This window comes from Camellia sinensis, chromosome 11 (genome assembly GCF_055761805.1).
Source record: "Camellia sinensis isolate YWXY chromosome 11, ASM5576180v1, whole genome shotgun sequence".
Classification (NCBI taxonomy): Eukaryota; Viridiplantae; Streptophyta; class Magnoliopsida; order Ericales; family Theaceae; genus Camellia; species Camellia sinensis.
Window position 1 is genome coordinate 152,282,643 of NC_138971.1, and position 17,846 is coordinate 152,300,488.

A 17,846-nucleotide genomic window follows, 5' to 3' on the forward strand; every position below is an offset into this window, starting at 1 on the left:
GCAAAAGAATTATGGGATTCTTTGGAGATGAAATACAAGACAGAGGATGTCGGCACGAAGAAATTTGTTGTCGGTAAATTCTGGACTTCGTTATGGTAGACTCTCAAACGGTAATTTCTCAAGTTCAAAGTTTTCAATTAATTTTACATGATATTCATTCTGAGGCTATGTCTCTGAGCGAGTCTTTCCAAGTCGCTGCTTTAGTGGAAAAGTTACCACCGGCTTGGAAATATTTCAAAAATTATTTAAAACATAAATGCAAAGAGATGACCATTTAAGAATTGAGGAAGATAACCGAAAGGCTGAAAAGAGGAATGGGAAAAATCTCATTGAGTTCAAGGCTAATGTGGTTGAACAAGTTCACAAACTACATAATAAAAAGATGAAGTTTACTGGAGATGGTTCTAAACAAGGCGATAGCAACAAGAAGTTCCAAAGAAAATGCTATAACTGTGGCAAGATTAGACATCGAGCTTCTGACTGCCACCGCCCTAAGAAGGATCATGGAAGTACAAGCAAGAAGACTACCAATCAGGCCAATGTAACTGAACTAGATTATATCTCTGACGAGGTGAATGACATCAACCTCTCTGCTGTGGCGTCTGAGGCTAACTTGGTTAGAAATCCCAAAGAGTGGTGGGTTGACACAGGAGCAACTCGTCACATATGTGCGAACAAGAAGATGTTCACTACCTACAATGAGGCTGCAAGTGGTAAACAACTTTTCATGGAAAATTCTTCTACTTCTACTGTGGCTGGACAGGAAAAAGTGATCTTGAAGATGACATCAGGGAAAGAACTGACCCTCAACAACGTACTGCATGTACTTGACATCCGGAAGAATTTAGTTTCTGGTTCTTTGTTAAGTAAAAATGGTTTTAGGCTTGTTTTTTAGTCTGATAAATTTGTATTAACAAAGAGTGGTATGTATGTTGGTAAAAGATATATGAGTGATGGTCTCTTTAAATTAAATGTAATGACAGTTGTACCCAAAGTTGCTATGAATAAGAATAACACATCTTTTGCTTATATTCTTGAGTCGAATTTATGGCATGGTAGATTAAGACATGTGAATTTTGATGCTTTGCGTAGATTAATTGGTTTAGATTATATACCAAAGTTTGTAATTAATCCTTATCATAAATGTGAAATTTGTGTAGAAACAAAACTAACTAAGGCTCCATTTAAATCGGTTGAAAGGAAAACTGAATCTCTAGAATTAATTCGTACAGATGTATGTGATCTTAAATTTATTCAAACTAGAAGAGGCAAAAAGTATTTCATAATATTTATCAATGATTGTGCAATATATTGTTATGTTTATTTACTTAAAAGTAAAGATGAAACATTAGAAATGTTTAAACTCTACAAAACAGAAGTTGAAAATCAACTTGGTAAAACCATTAAAATGGTTAGAAGTGATGGGGGTGGTGAATATGATGTACCATTAAATGAATTTTGTGCACAATATGGCATTATTCACCAAACTACAGCACCTTATTCTCCACAGCAAAATGAAATTGCTGAAAAGAAGAATAGATCCCCAAAAGAAATGATGAATGCCATGTTACTAAGTTCAGGCTTACCACAGAACTTGTGGGGGGAAGCAATATTATCTGCTAATTATGTTCTTAACAGAATACCCCACAAGAAAACCAACAACACTCCTTATGAATTGTGGAAAAGTTGACCGTCTTCCTACAAATACTTAAAAGTGTGGGGGTGTTTGGAAAAAGTTGAAGTTCCTGTTCCTAAAAAAACTAAGATTGGACCAAAAACAGTAGATTGTGTGTTTATTGGATATGCTCAGAATAGTAGTGCATATCGGTTTCTAGCTTATAAATAAGAAATACCTAATATAAATGTAAACACTATTATAGAGTCAAGGAATGCTGTGGTTTTCGAACATGTCTTTCCTTACAAGAAATGACAAGAATTAAGTTCACAAAAAAGAACTTATGATTGTACACAAAGTCAAGAGACTAATGACAATCAAACACAAGAGACTAGTAATGGTCTCAACCAACAGAATTTAACTGATGATGAACCAAGACAAAGTAAGAGAGCAAGAACATCAAAATCCTTTGGTCCAGATTTCCTAACATACCTATTAGAAAATGAACCTCAAAGCTTTAAGGCCGCAATGACAGGTCCTGAAGCTCTTTTGTGGAAAGAGGCTGTTAATAATGAAATTGAGTCCATTATGCAAAATCATACTTGGGAATTGGTGGATCTTCCACCAGGTTCTAAACCTCTTGGATATAAATGGATCTTCAAGAGAAAAATGAAAGTAGATGGTTCAATTGACAAGTATAAAGCTAGACTTGTAGTAAAAGGTTACAGACAAAAGGAAGGTTTGGATTATTTTGGCACATATTCCCCTGTGACAAGAATAACATCCATTCATATGCTTATTGCTATAGTAGCGTTATTTAATTTAGAGATACATCAAATGGATGTTAAAACAACTTTCTTAAAAGGTGATCTAAATGAAAAGATCTATATGGAGCAACCCGAAGGGTTTGTAGTGTCGGGGCAAGAAAAGACAGTTTGTCGACTTGTAAAATCCCTTTATGGATTAAAACAAGCACTTAAGCAATGGCATGAAAAATTTGACCATGCAATGCTTACTAATGGGTTTAAGATAAATGAATGTGACAAGTGCGTCTATGTTAAAAATACTGACCAAGGATATGTCATAGTTTGTCTTTATGTGGATGACATACTTATCATTGGAAGCAATTAAAACATGATCAAATCAACTAAGCAAATGTTTAACAAAAGATTTGATATGAAAGATATGTGGGTCGCAGATATTATATTAGGAATGAAAATTACTAAAACATCTGACGGATATGCGTTATCTCAATCTTATTATATTGAGAAAATTCTTGATAAATTTATCAATAATGATTTGAATGTAGCTAGAACACCTGTAGACATCAGTCTTTATTTATCGAAAAATGAAGGTGATGCGGTGTCTCAGTTAAAATATTCCCAAATCATTGGAAGCCTAATGTACCTAATGAATTGTACTCGTCCTGATATAGCTTATGCTATTAGCAAATTGAGTAGGCACACTAGTAACCCCAGAGAAGACCATTGGAAGGCAATTATTCGGGTCCTTAGATATCTAAGATTCACCCGTGATCATGGTTTGAACTTTACTCGATATCCAGCAGTACTTGAAGGTTATTGTGATACCAATTGGATATCGGGTACTAAATATTCAAAATCCACTAGTGGATATATCTTTACTCTAGGAGGCGCTGTTGTTTCTTGGAAATCCATGAAACAAACACGCATTGCGCGATCCACAATGGAATCCGAGTTCATTGCTTTAGATAAAGCAGGAGAAGAAGCAGAATGGTTTCGTCATTTCTTAGAAGATATTCCAATGTGGCCAAAACTTGTGCCAACTATTTGCATTCATTGTGATAGTCAATCTGCAATAGGCAGGGCACATAATCATATATATAACGGTAAGTCACGACATATTCGTCGTCGACATAATACCGTAAGGCAATTGTTGTCAAATGGAATAATCTCAATAGATTATATAAAATCTATAGAGAATATTGTGGATCCGTTAACAAAATGTTTGACAAAAGAGCTAGTGTATAGTTCATCGAAGGGAATGGGATTAAAGCCTATTACATAAGAGTCGTCATAATAGTAACCCTACTTATATGACTGGAGATCCCAAGAACTAAGTTCAAAGGGATAACTAAGTTATGTGTGGCTCACCAGAAATCACTAAGGGATTAAAATTCCCTACCCATTCCTATGGTGAGAGTGATATCTGCAGCATATGTTGTATGCAGGGTTACAAGGATAAGCTTTGCTTTTAATAATTACTTATATCTTGATTGAGGCATAAAATCAAGACGAGTATAAGGAGATACTCATAATAAGAATTACCTATATGAGTGTCGAACTGGGGCCGGTTCTATGAAAATGAAAAAAGGCTAAATTCTCTAGAAACACTCATGAAAACCAGGAGCGTTCAAGGCCAAAATGAACACAATAGTGAGAACTACGATGTGTTAGAAGATATTTTGTATGAAATCTATTGTCTTGGCTTACACAAACGGCTGAACAATTCAAGGCATCGCGTCCAATGGTTAACTAGTAAGTCCGATAGGTTATCACTAGTGAAGGTTCAAGGCCGAAAGCTACCTATCTTGATGCAAGATATTTTCGACTTATACTCTTTCGATAAAGTCTGTATATTGTTGCATTTCCGTTGTCATCAAATTCCATTCATGTGGGGGATTGTTGGGAATGGTTAGAAAATTTTGGGTAAAACTAGAATTTTTTCCTAACTTTGGTCCATTATTTAGGTGGGACTCGAGCGTCAAATTTGGCGGGTCAAAGTGGTAACGCGTTTGTCACGACCCAAACCCGACCCTATGGGTTTAGCACCGTAACTAGCCAGTAATCCGTGATTACCGAAGGCCTGCTTAACAGTAACGACAGAAATACAGAATAAAGAGGCTGGCGGAAGCCAAAACAGTAAATAAAAGATGTCCAATGAGCTGTGACAGTCTGAATGCAAAAAGACTTTTTACAAACATGCCACATTGACAACCAAAACATATATATATGCAACATATACACAAACATCCATGTCAGGGATCAAATCCCTAACTATAACTGTACAGTCAAGTCCATAACATTTGTTACAAAACGGAGACAGAAGAGTGGAACTGAGACACCCCAGAGCAGTCCTAGCTTGAACAGACATGGAACCTCAAAGTGAGGTACAAAGGTTGGCTTGACAAAACAAGAGCTAACCCGACGCTCCTAGCTCCGATCCAGTGCCTGGACACCTACATATATATATAAATAGTGAGCTAAAGCCCAGTGATTAACAGTTATGTAAAGGGGTTAAGAATGAGTGCCCATTCAGTAATTAAACAGTCATATCAGTCGCTTAGAAACCATAGCAGTCATATGTGGTGCATTCCATAGCAAAACAGTACAGTAGGTCTTAACAGACCGAACAGTCAGTTGATGGCCATCATAACAGTAACAGTAGTGGTTCCAAACATGGGAACCGACAGAGATCTCTGTGACAGTAGCAGTAACAGTACAGTAACATTAAATTGCTATAGATGCCACGGATACAGTTTACAAATCGGACAAACATTCATTCATTAAACAATAACGTTTCAGTAAGTAAAACAGTTGATCATTCAGAAAATAATCATAATTGAACATATCTTTACAACATTGTTACTCACAAAGTACTGGGCTATAGACAAGCTAACGAGCGTCTTCGGATGCCAACCCTACAGTTGCAGAACGAACACACACTCGGGATTAATAACTTAGCCCCTAATTATACATGGTGTGATTCTATAACATTATCCTCATTAAGATGCCTTAAACTTGGCCTAGGAATGCCTAAGATGGAATGAGGATGCAAAAATGCACTTTAAAACACTTTTCAAATTTTTGCTGAAACAGGGGTCTCGCACGAGCGTGGCTTTCTACGCTCGAGCGGATGTGTAGACAAAGGAGCTCTGCACGAGCGTGACTTCCCTCGCTCGAGCAGACTGTAAACTCATGAAAAAAGTACTGGATGCACGATTTTCACGCTCGACGGATGCTCGACCTCCGCTCGAGCGTGAGACTCAGATCTTCGCTCGAGTGTGAATTCTCTAGCTCGAGCGGACTGCAAAACATGTGAAGTTCTGGGTATATGCATTTCACGCTCGAGCGTGACTTCCTACGCTTGAGCGCAAGTGCATGTACTCAGAGTGTACGCTCGAGCGTGAGGTCCTATGCTCGAGCGTGGGTCCAAAATCTGGAATTTTCAGATTGATCCTCAAGCATGAAACTCGACTTTTAAAGCTTTAAATTTGATTCTTTTGGGCTAATTTTCTGAAAAACACTTGAAAACCCATAATACAACATGTTTTAAAGATCAATTTGTAAAATCAAAGCCCATAGGTAAGTCAATTGAACACAAATTCAAAGGAAACTTTCATGAACAATACAAGAACTTAACATGCATGAGTTCTAATGAATTCCAATGCTCCAAAACATAACCAAATGCAAGATTGAGCTCAAAACTATGGTGAATTCATGGACTACAACCCAAATGTAGACATGCATGTGGAAATTCTTATGAAAACAATCTCAAAATGCTAGAGTATGTGTATGCATGCATGGATTAGCTACTCAAATCAACTCTTTAACTCAATTCTTGACTCTGGTCACCAAATTTCCATGAATCATGCAAGAAACAATTTAAACACATGAATAAGAGGATGAACTCCCTACCTTAGGTCTTGAATTCAAGTATGGAAGCTCAATTATGAAAATTCCTTTCAATTTTCCTAACTCTCCAAGCCAATTTTGATGAACTCAAGTTTTCTCTCCTACTCTCCCTCTCTCACGGTTTGGTCTCAAGAAGATGAGTAAATGGTGCCTCAAACATATGCAAGGGTGAGAGAAGTAGTGGCCTAGCATAAACCACTCAATAGCAAAATGGTAGTAAATGCAAACTAATGTAATTTAACTTTATTTAATCACTCCAAATCAAATTTTAATTAAACCTACCATAAAATCACATAAATTTTAACTAGCATAAAATACTCATCAATTTCTGATTCAGTCGAGGATAAGACCTTCATTTTGCAGTTTGAAATTAAAACGTGAACAAATCATATAATGACAAATAGATAGAAATGCAACTAATGCAACCCACTTATGCAATCAGTTCAGAATTTCAGCTTAATCAGTTACTTATCGTGCTCAATCACAGATTAGCACTAATCAGAGGTGAGGGTTGTCACAGTGTTCTATGCCGCGTTGTGATTCACGTGGTATATTTGGTTGCTTAAAACCATTATCGAGTGAATGGGAAATTGAAGCCAAAGTGTGCTCCATGGAAATAGAATTTTGGTGGAAATTCCTTAAGGTTGAAAAATGGCTTATCCCACATTGATTTGGTGGGAAGTTTTGAATAGGTTTATAAGGCATGGAATTGGAACTTGGGGTGTGCCCCAAGGGCTACCCAAGTTTTGTAGAGAGGGAGGTTATGGCCAAAATGGGGTTGACCCATTGGACCCGAAAATCACCACACACACGCGTGTGCACCGCCGCCGCCGCCGCCGTCCGGTCGGGCGAGCTGGGCTTGGGTGCGGGTGCGTGGTGTGTGGTTGGGTTAGGCTTGTTCGGCCCAATACTAATCTTTTTGGGCTAGAAACATTTGGATTTAATTTTATTTTTTGAAATAAAATCTGTCCAACTGTCCAGAATTCAAATTAATTCCGGAATTAATATGTTCCGGTTTTTCTCTACATCTAAACAGGTCCCTTCCGTTTTTATCTGTTTGAATTTTGAACCCAACATATTTAAATCTGTTTAATTCAAAACCAAACAAGTTTTATACCTGTTCAAAACAGGTTAGCACCTGTTTAATTCAAAATCAATAGCCACCACTGCATCTATAAATAGACAGTCCTCATTTGATGTTTTACATTCAGAAACTTCGTACTTCTCCTCTGCAAATTTATTTTTCATTTTGCTGCATTTAATTTTTGTGAGAAAGAGTGTAAACATTTAGGGTGTGTTTGGTAACGTTTACGTTTTCAGTTTATATTTACAAAAATTTTATAAACTGGTTTTTGTTTATTTTTTGTTTATTTTTAGGAAAACATAAACTACAAACGCGTTTGGTAATTGACAAAATGTTTAAAAAATTTTAAAAATATAAAAAAGAGTGAGAAATGACAAGTGGCGGCAAGTGACGGCGGAAGACGGTGGTGGAAAGTGGTGACGGTGGGTGGTGGGTAGCTAGTGGTGGTGGCGAGTGGGTGGTGGTGGCGGATGGGTGGGTGACGGTGGCGGATGGGTGGTGGGTGGCAGTGAGTGGGAGGTGGTGGTGGTGGGTGGTGGGTGGCGGATGGCGGGTGGTGGGTGGTAAGTGGCCGATGGTGGGTGGCGGGTGGTGGTGGTGACGGTGGTGGGTGGTGGATGGTAGCGAGTAGGTGGTGGTGGTGGTGGCGGATGGCGGGTGGTAGTGGGTGGTGGCGGGTGGGTGGTGATGGTGGGTGGGTGGGTGGGTGGTGGTGGCGGCGAGTGGTGGGTGGCGGATGGCGGGTGGCGGGTGGTGGTGGGTGGCGGGTAGGTGGTGGGTGGTGAGTGGCCGATGGCAGGTGGTGGTGGATAACGGGTAGGTGGCAAGTGGCAGGTGGTGGTGGTGGGTGCGTGGGTGACAGTGGCGGGTGGTGGGTGGTAGCGAGTGGATGGCGGTGTCGGGTGGGTGGCGGATGGCGGGTGGTAGTGGGTGATGGTGGGTGGGTAGGTGGGTGCGTGACGGTGGCGAGTGATGGGTGGTAGCGAGTGGGTGGTGGTGGCGGCGGGTGGTGGATGGCGGGTGGTGGGTGGTAAGTGGCCGATGGTGGGTGGCGGGTGGTGGTGGTGACGGTGGTGGGTGGTGGATGGTAGCGAGTAGGTGGTGGTGGTGGTGGCGGATGGCGGGTGGTAGTGGGTGGTGGCGGGTGGGTGGTGATGGTGGGTGGGTGGGTGGGTGGTGGTGGCGGCGAGTGGTGGGTGGCGGATGGCGGGTGGCGGGTGGTGGTGGGTGGCGGGTAGGTGGTGGGTGGTGAGTGGCCGATGGCAGGTGGTGGTGGATAACGGGTAGGTGGCAAGTGGCAGGTGGTGGTGGTGGGTGCGTGGGTGACAGTGGCGGGTGGTGGGTGGTAGCGAGTGGATGGCGGTGTCGGGTGGGTGGCGGATGGCGGGTGGTAGTGGGTGATGGTGGGTGGGTAGGTGGGTGCGTGACGGTGGCGAGTGATGGGTGGTAGCGAGTGGGTGGTGGTGGCGGCGGGTGGTGGTAGCAAATGGGTGGTGGATGGCGGGTAGGTGACGGGTGGTAGTGGTGGTGTGGGTGGGTGGGTGACGGTGGCGGGTGGTAGGCGGTAGCGAGTGGGTGGTGGTGGTGGTGGCAGGTGGGTAGTAGGTGGTGGTCGCAGGTGGGTCGCGGGTGGTAAGTGGTAATAAGTGGGTGGTGGTGGTGGTGGTAGTGGGTGGTGGGTGGTGGTGGCAGGTGGGTGGCGGGTGGGTAGTGGATGATGGTGGTGGTGGTGGTGGTGGTGATGGCAGGTGGCTGGTGGTGGTGGGTGGCTAGTGGTGGCAGGTGGTGAATGGTGGTGGCAGGTGGGTAGTGAGTGGTGGTGGCAAGTAAGTGGCGGGTGGTGGTGGCGGGCAGTGAATGGTAGTGGCAGGTGGTGGGTGGTGGCGGGTGGATGACAGGTGGGTGGTGGTGGTGGTGGTGGTGGCGAGGGGTGTCTGGTGGTGGCGAGTGGGTGGCGGTGGCGGGTGGTAGTAGGTGGGTGGTGAGTGGTGGTGGTAGGTGGTAGTGGAGGGTGGGTGGTGGTGGCGGAAGACGGTGGTAGAAAATGGTGGCGGATGGTGGCTAATGTTGGGTGATAAATAAAAAAAAAAACTGAAAACTCAAAATGGAAACACATTTTTTGTGTTTTCATTTTTTGGCCTAATTTATAAACTGAGACCACTGATTTATAAATCAAAAATTTTACCAAACAGATTTTTATTTGAATTTTTAAAATTTTTGTAAATATAAACAGAAAACTGAAAACGTAAGTGTTACCAAACAGCACCTTAGTGTGTTTGTTGAATAAATAAATTGTAGTGCTGCATTTATTTGTAGTTGATCATTTTATCCTGGGAGATAGACGTCCATATTCTGAAAGCACCTTGGAGAGGGCGAATCTGTCTTAAGGAGACAGTGTCGAATACTGGACTTGATCAGAATAATATTCAAGATATTAATCAAGTAAGTTATTTATTTATTTTCTGTTTTATTATTTATTTAAATCAGATTTTAATTTTATTTTTGTAACAAAATAAAATCTGTTTTTATTTATTTAATTCTATTTCTAGTTTGATTTTTGTAATCAAACTTTCTCTCTCCTTTCCTATTTTTCTTTTATATTCTGTTTGTCTTTTAGTACCCAAACAGAATTAATTAATTTAATTACAGTGAAGATTGTCCAACAATAAATCCTTTTATCAAATTGCAGTGTTGATATTTTGCATTTTTGTATGAAAAATATAAGACTTAATTTTGACATTGTTTTTAAAAATCAAATTAAATAGTTTTTGAATAAAAAAAAAGTAATGAAATGATTTTGATAACGCATGGTTTTCTTATATGTATTTATTATTACTATTTGAAAATTTACTTGATAATATTTTAGTTATGTTGAGTTAGATTGTTATAAAAAAAAAATATGACAAGTTGTTGTATTATGTTCAAAATTTGTAAAAGTTTAAACCGCCAAATCGATTCGTATTTATCAACCAATCCGCATCCGTCAATTCGGCGGACGGATGGTGGATTAGAGGTTCTCTGGCCGCAATCAAACCGCAAACACTTTTAGTCTGTTTGAGGAATATAATTTTTTTTAATAGTACAATTATTGTACTTTAAAAAAATTTAATTTTTCAAAATTATTATTTAATAATACATATTTTTGAAAAATATCAATTGTTATAATTATACTTTTTGTGTTATTAAGAGTTCGTTTGGTAAGTGAGTTAGCTTTTTGACTTTTTGACTTTTTGTCTATTTTAGCTTAGGGTTAAAAAGGCTGGTTGACTTTTTTAACTTTTTGTGAGGAAAAGAATGTAATGATTATGGATTAGATGTGACATTTTATCTTATTAAGCTAAAAAACGTATTTTGTCTTTTTGTGACTAAAATAACTCTAAATCCAACCCAATCCAATCCAAGTTGCCAAATGAAGGCTAACAAATTTTTTTTAATAAAATAAAAAATTTATATTATTTTAGTTATTAATTTTTAAAAAGAAATTAATATTTTTAGATAATAAAAATTAAAATAAAATACTAATATTTTAAGACGAAGAGTGTACAAAGGTGTAACTCACATTTGTATCTTTATAATCTTTTACTTGCATTTCATCACAGAAGGACTTCTACTTTGCCTCCGTTTGGGAAGTGGGTTGACTTTTTGGCTTTTTGACTTTTTTGGCTATTTTAGCCTGGGTTAAAAAGCTTGGTTTGGGAAGGGCTTTTTGGCTTTTTGGCTTTTTTAACTTTTTTTTGTGAGAGAAGAATGTAATGATTATAGGTTGGATGTGATGTTTTGTTTGTTATGGCTAAAATAGCCTATTTTGTTTTTTGTGGCTAAAATAGCCAAAAAAGCCTGAAAAAGCCCTTGCCAAACACAGGCTTTATATATTTTTATAATTTGTTTTTTTATGTCTCTTTGGAAATAAAAATATTTTGAAGTTCTAATTTTTGAGTTGTAAAATTATTTTTTATGAGTTAACAGTAATTCTTATTTTTATTTTATTTTGAATAATGTTTTAGAGCACTAAATTGAGAGCTCTAGAGCATCACTAATGATATGGCACAATGTCCCTCACCAAAGTGATGTGATGTTTTGACTTGAGTTTTTTTTTTTTTTTTAAGCTCATTAAAACTATTCGTGATCCAAAAATTAGTGAGATGAATCACCACTCTTTTTTTTTTTTCTTTGTCATTAATACTCCATTAAAACATTAAAATTAATGATCTCAATTATTGCTGCTCTCAAAATTCATTATTACTACTTCTGACCGGAAAAGGCGGTTAAGGAAGGAATCTGACACGTGTCAGACTCGCGTGGCTCTTCTATATCAACACGTATCTTCTTGTCTGGCCGCCTCTTTTTGTGGCGCGCTTTTCGTGTTGTTTGGATACAAATTCTTGAGAGGCTTCATCATCTTAGCTATTGCTTTGAAAAATAGAAGAAAACTCGCACTTTTCTCACTCCAGTGGCTGGTGCTTATAATTTATACTAAAAAATAATTTATTTAAGTTTAAAAGAAATTTAATTATTTGAAAATTGAGAAGTGGTTTGTTTGGGGTTAATTTTTATTTGGTAGTTTTTTTATTTTTTTTTATTTTTTTAGAAATTAAAAAAGTCTGTATCTGGAAAATATATATATTATTATTTTTACAAATAAAAAAGATGATCTCACATTTAATTTTTTTAACTGGTGTCAATTTTATTTTATTTTTTTGACTTTTTAAACCAAAAATTAACTCTTTTGAGGGTTCCAAATAATCTTTTTTATTATCAATTTTCAACTCACAAAAGTTGACATATCCATTACTAAGAGCAATTCCAACTATATTCTTTATTTTTTACTAATTAAAATATAAAAAATGTAATTATTTATTCTGCCTAATTTTTTTTTTTCATATCTATGTACTCTAATGCTACACTTTATTTTACATATTTATTCATACAAACTATTTAAAGAGCCTCTAAGACTGTTCAAATGTAACTAGCCTTGAAAAATTTCGTTAAAATAGCTATTGTAATAGCTAGTCCATATAACAATACTAGTTATAATAGCTAATAAGCCTCATTTAAAGAGTAATTTGAAGATGCTCTAAGTTTGACATCTTATAATAGCTAAAAAGTCAAAAAATTACTATAAAAAGTTACAAAGTTAAAGAATTGTAAAAAAAAATAAAATTAAAGATTCCATTTCTCTATACTTTTTACATTTTTTTTGGAGAAAAATCAAAAAAAGTATCTTAAACATATTATTTTTTTCACCTCATATTTTAACTAAAATAAAAAAATATGTATTAAAAAATCCATTCCCAAACGAACCTTACAAATTATGTTGGATTTGGTGCAATATTTAGTTATAGGTAACTCTTGACGATGTTTTCATTTATTTCTCTCAGTTCATATATAGCATTTTAATTTGATAATTAGTGAAAAATAAAAAAAAAAGTAGCATTTGCGCAAGAAATAAATGACTATAAAAAATATAATATTTTATCACTATACATTATTAAAACATAATAACTAATTATTTATCTATTGAGCTATTTGCAGCACTCTTTTGCAAATTAATTCAGTTCCCTAAGAAATAAATAAGTTCGAACTAGAATTTTAAACTTTAGACTCATTAGATATAATGGTAATATTATATAGTTGTATTATTATTCAATGAGTAATCTTGATTACAATATTATTTAGTTACTGGAAAACAAGACTTTTCACTTTACTTTAATTATGATTTTTATTTACAATTTTTTATTGAAAAGTGAGGATAATATTATATTACACTGAATATTTGGTCCCATGAAACCACAATCCGAGGGAGAAAAACGAAATTACAATAATCCTAGAAAGTGACAATCTATCTCTCTGGTGATATCATGAATTCAATATAGTAGATAAGAAAGCAAGGATGTCGGTAGAAATTATATGGAATCATAATTCTAGCCATGTAATAACTCCTCAGTCTTTGACCGTGCCTTAATTAAAAGGGTGCTCAATGATGCGTAACATCATTTTGATTTTCTGGTTTCATAATTTTACTAAAATTAAAATATTTTTATATTTTATTTTTAATTTCAAGAATTTATGAATAACTTACAAATTTCTTGTAATCATAAAAAAATTAAATTCATTTCTTGGCCCCTTTCTCTCACACCCTACAACCGTAACTCACCGCTAATCATCCCCACCTCAGACAACTGTCGCCGGAGGCCATTGTCACCGGCGTCCTCCAACTTTTATTATTGGCCACCACCTTCAACTGTCACTTCTTATGGCTCACAACCTCTAACCACCACATTCTACCAAAAAATCACATAGAACCACTATCTCCTGTCAAACAACTATCTCTGAGCAGTATCTCTGATGTCCAACCACATTTGACTACGATATCTGACGTTGACACCTACCTTCGACCCACACACACCTCAAATCATCCCCTCATTTATTTTTAAAACAATTTTCTTATACAAAATCTGATTTTTATTTTTATTTTTATTTTTATTTTTAACACACAAAAGAAAAAAACAAATAAATAATCAAACATATACGCGTCTAATATTTTTTTAAACAAAAAATTATAAATTATAAAATTTACCAGAAAACACCTAATTTTATAATAGATAGTAGAACATGACTATTCTCAAACAATTCCTGACCAAACTGGATATTAATTGTAAAATTACTTCTGCTACACTATTTTCTTAAAGATTGCTGCCTTAAAAATATATAATAATACATTTCAAAAAAAATAAAATAATTATGAAAGAAGAAGAAATAGAAGAAAAGATTAATCACTAATCAAGTTCAACATCAATGAAACAATCAAGCTGAGAAGACACAGTCCAAACACCAAACAATCTGGAAATTATTGGTTGCTGGTGTAAACTATACGCTCACATCAATTGTCTAATGCCATCTCTTATTTTATTATTAAAAATACAACACAAAGTACATTATCCTATACTATATATAAATTAAAAGAGAAATTCGTGAACGTTCTTGTAGCAAATTCAGTTGTTACTTTAATCAGTAACCATTGATCTAAATCAAATATGACATTTTTTTATTAAAAAAATTGAATAATTTATCATAAAACAATTGAGCTATCTCTCAAATTTAAATATGAACTTCAGAGAACTTAAAGGGATCGTGTGGCAGATCACATATATATATATTTTTTAATTAACAGAACTATTCATTTAATAGGGCCATCAATATATATAATCCATGAAAAATTAGGTCAATTCGATAAACTTAACATTTTTCATATTAGCATCTTTAAAAAAATGAACAATAAATATGTTTTTAAAATAACCATTCATTTTTTGCAGACAAACACAATAAAGCGAAAATAAAACGATTATCGAATCAATCTAATTTATTTTTTTTTCAAAAATGTGATTTCTAACTATATTTTCTCTCTCTAGTTTGAGAGCTTCTCACTCTACACTTTTCTTCCCCTAGGGTTTTTGAGGACTGCGGCAGTCAGGGGTGTGGGAGGAGATTCCGGCGGCTTCCGGCCTCCTCTTCCGTCCTCCTACCCCCATTTTTCTCTTTCATTTTTTTGTTTAATAACCTGGAAGCTCTGTACTTCCATCATCTCCCTCCTTTGTGGGGTGTTTCTTCCCTCCGCTTCAACTCCGGTCGTGGCCTCACCGAATCTGTCGCCTTCTTCCGCGCCGGATCTGCTGTAGCCGTTGCTGTTGGAAGTTGTTTGGTGTGTAGGTTTATGTTTCTCTATTTTGTGTTTTTTATTTCCTTTGTGTTGTGCTCTGTTTGCTTGTATGTTTTATTGGGAGTCCATCAGTGAGTGTTTATTAGGCTTACCCACTTTATGGTTGAGATCTATGATTTATTCCAAACATGCTCTATTACCGACTCTTATGATCGGTTCTGCTTTGCAGTACGAGCATGTGCACGAGAGGTGCGTCTGAATATTTTCTTAGGTTCTCTCCTTTGTGTTTCTTGCAAAATTTTTACTTTGTTTAGTGTAAGTTTTGGTTTGGATGGATTCCTGTAAGTGCCGCTTTGACTTTCATTAATGACATCTTCTACTGATAAAAAAAAAAAAAAAATCAATCTAATTTTTTTCGTAGACGATATACAGTGAGTCTACAAAATAAATAGTTTAAATTATCAAAATAGAACCTATGATGAGCCCTCAAGTTCTCTCATCTTCATATTTAAATTTGAGAGAAATCCAACTGATTAATAAAATGTGAACCTACAACAAATTTTTCACTAAGCAAGGAATTCACATGTAAAAACTTTTTTTTTTTTTTAATATGTCGAATTTGTCTGATTTGCATTAATGCCATCAATAGCCTTAATTAATTTTGTTAAAAAAATTAAATTGTTTGTATATAATGTATGAGAGTGCCCAAATAAAAAATATATACATATAATTATTTTAAATTTTGTTAATTAATGCCTTTAGAATAGCACCTATATGTAATCTTAATACAAAATTACTTAAGTTTTTATGAATCATAAAAATACGTAAATTGAATACAAGTTCGTATAAGTTTATGAAAATTTATGCAATTTTGTAAATGCGTAAATTGAATACAAGTTCATATAAGTGATCTCTATATTTTTGTGAGATAATTTATGTAAATTTATGAAATTTACGTCATTTTATATTAGAATTGTATATGATGTGCATTACAAACTGAAAAAAATTTCAATCAATTTTAAAACAATTATTAAAAGGTGAAAAAATAACTTTTTTAACTTTTATTTTTTAATTAACAATTATACGTGTTACAAGCTGCACCAAATTAGCCCTATCCAAAGAGGAAAAGCGACTTCGCACAAATAAACAAAAACCTCAACGTCAAAGTCAAAGTCATCGTTCCGTGGAAACCAACCCAACTCCAAATCACCACCGTGCAAACACAATCGCACGGTCAGAAAACAATCGTAGTTTCCACACTGTACCAAATAAACCCTACACCAAGCAACCACCGCCCACCACACACACACACACACACACACACACACAAGAGTTTATTTGGTAGTTTTGGGACAATGCTGTTATACGATTTACATTGTACCATTTGTTTACCTGTCTGGCAAAAGTTAACACAAAAATAGAACGGCCTTCTTTGGGAGTTTGTCTCTTTTGGTTAAAAAATCAAAAAAATTATTAAAAAAAAAAATTACAGTAAAAAAATTACTAATAAATTAAAAAAGTTATTAAAAAAATAAAAAATTTATTTTGCATATGCTAAAATGGCACATGCTATTTTAGTACATCATCTTATTACGTCTTATTTGGTCATATCATCTCTCTATCATATCATTTCAATCCAAACCAACATTTCATATTTTTTTAGTAACAAGTTAAAAATATACTAACCTAACACTTGTGTTTGGTAACGTTTACGTTTTCAGTTTATATTTACAAAAATTTTATAAACTGATTTTTTATTATTTTTTGTTTATTTTTAGAAAAACATAAACTACAAACGCGTTTGGTAATTGACAAAATGTTTTAAAAAATTTAAAAATATAAAAAAGAGTAAGAAATGGCAAGTGGCGGCGGAAGACGGTGGTGGAAAGTGGTGACGGTGGGTGGTGGGTAGGTGGGTGGTGGTGGTGGGTGGGTGGGTGACGGTGGCGGGTGGTAGCGAGTGGGTTGTGGTGGTGGTGGTGGTGGTGGTGGCAGGTGGGTGGTGGTGGGTAGGTGACGGGTGGTGGTGATGGGTGACGGTGGCGGGTGGTAGCGAGTGGGTGGTGGTGGCAGGTGGGTGGCGAATGGCCGGTGGTGGTGGGTGGGTGGTGGGTGAGTGGGTGACGATGGCGGGTGGTGGGTGGTAGCGAGTGGGTGGTGGTGGTGGTGGTGGCGGCAGGTGGGTGGCAGGTGGTGGTGGTGGTGGTGGGTGGGTGGGTGGGTGACGATGGCTGGTGGTCGGTGGTAGCTAGTGGGTGGTGGTGGTGGTGGGTAGTGGGTGGTGGTGGCAGGTGGGTGGGTGGTGGCTAATGGTGGTGGGTGGTGGTGGCGGGTGGTGGCGGCAGGTGGGTAGCAAGTGGTGGTGGTAGTGGGTGGGTGGGTGACGATGGCTGGTGGTTGGTGGTAGCTAGTGGGTGGTGGTGGTGGTGGTGGTGGCGGGTGGGTGGCAGGTGGGTGGTAGTGGTGGGTGGCAGGTGATGGATGGTAGTGGCAGGTGGGTGGTAAGTGGTGGTGGCAAGTAGGTGGCGGGTGGTGGATGGTGGCGGGTAGATGGCAGGTGGGTGGTGAGTGGTGGTAGTAGGTGGTGGTGGCAGGTGGGTGGTGGGTGGTGGTGGAGGAAGACGGTGATGGAAAATGGTGGCGGGTGGTGGCTAGTGTTGGGTGGTAAAAAAAAAAAAAAAAACAGAAAACTCAAAATGAAAACACATTTTTTGTGTTTTCATTTTTTGGCTAAATTTATAAACTGAGACCATTGATTTATAAATCAAAAATTTTATCAAATAAGTTTTTATTTGAGTTTTTAAAATTTTTGTAAAT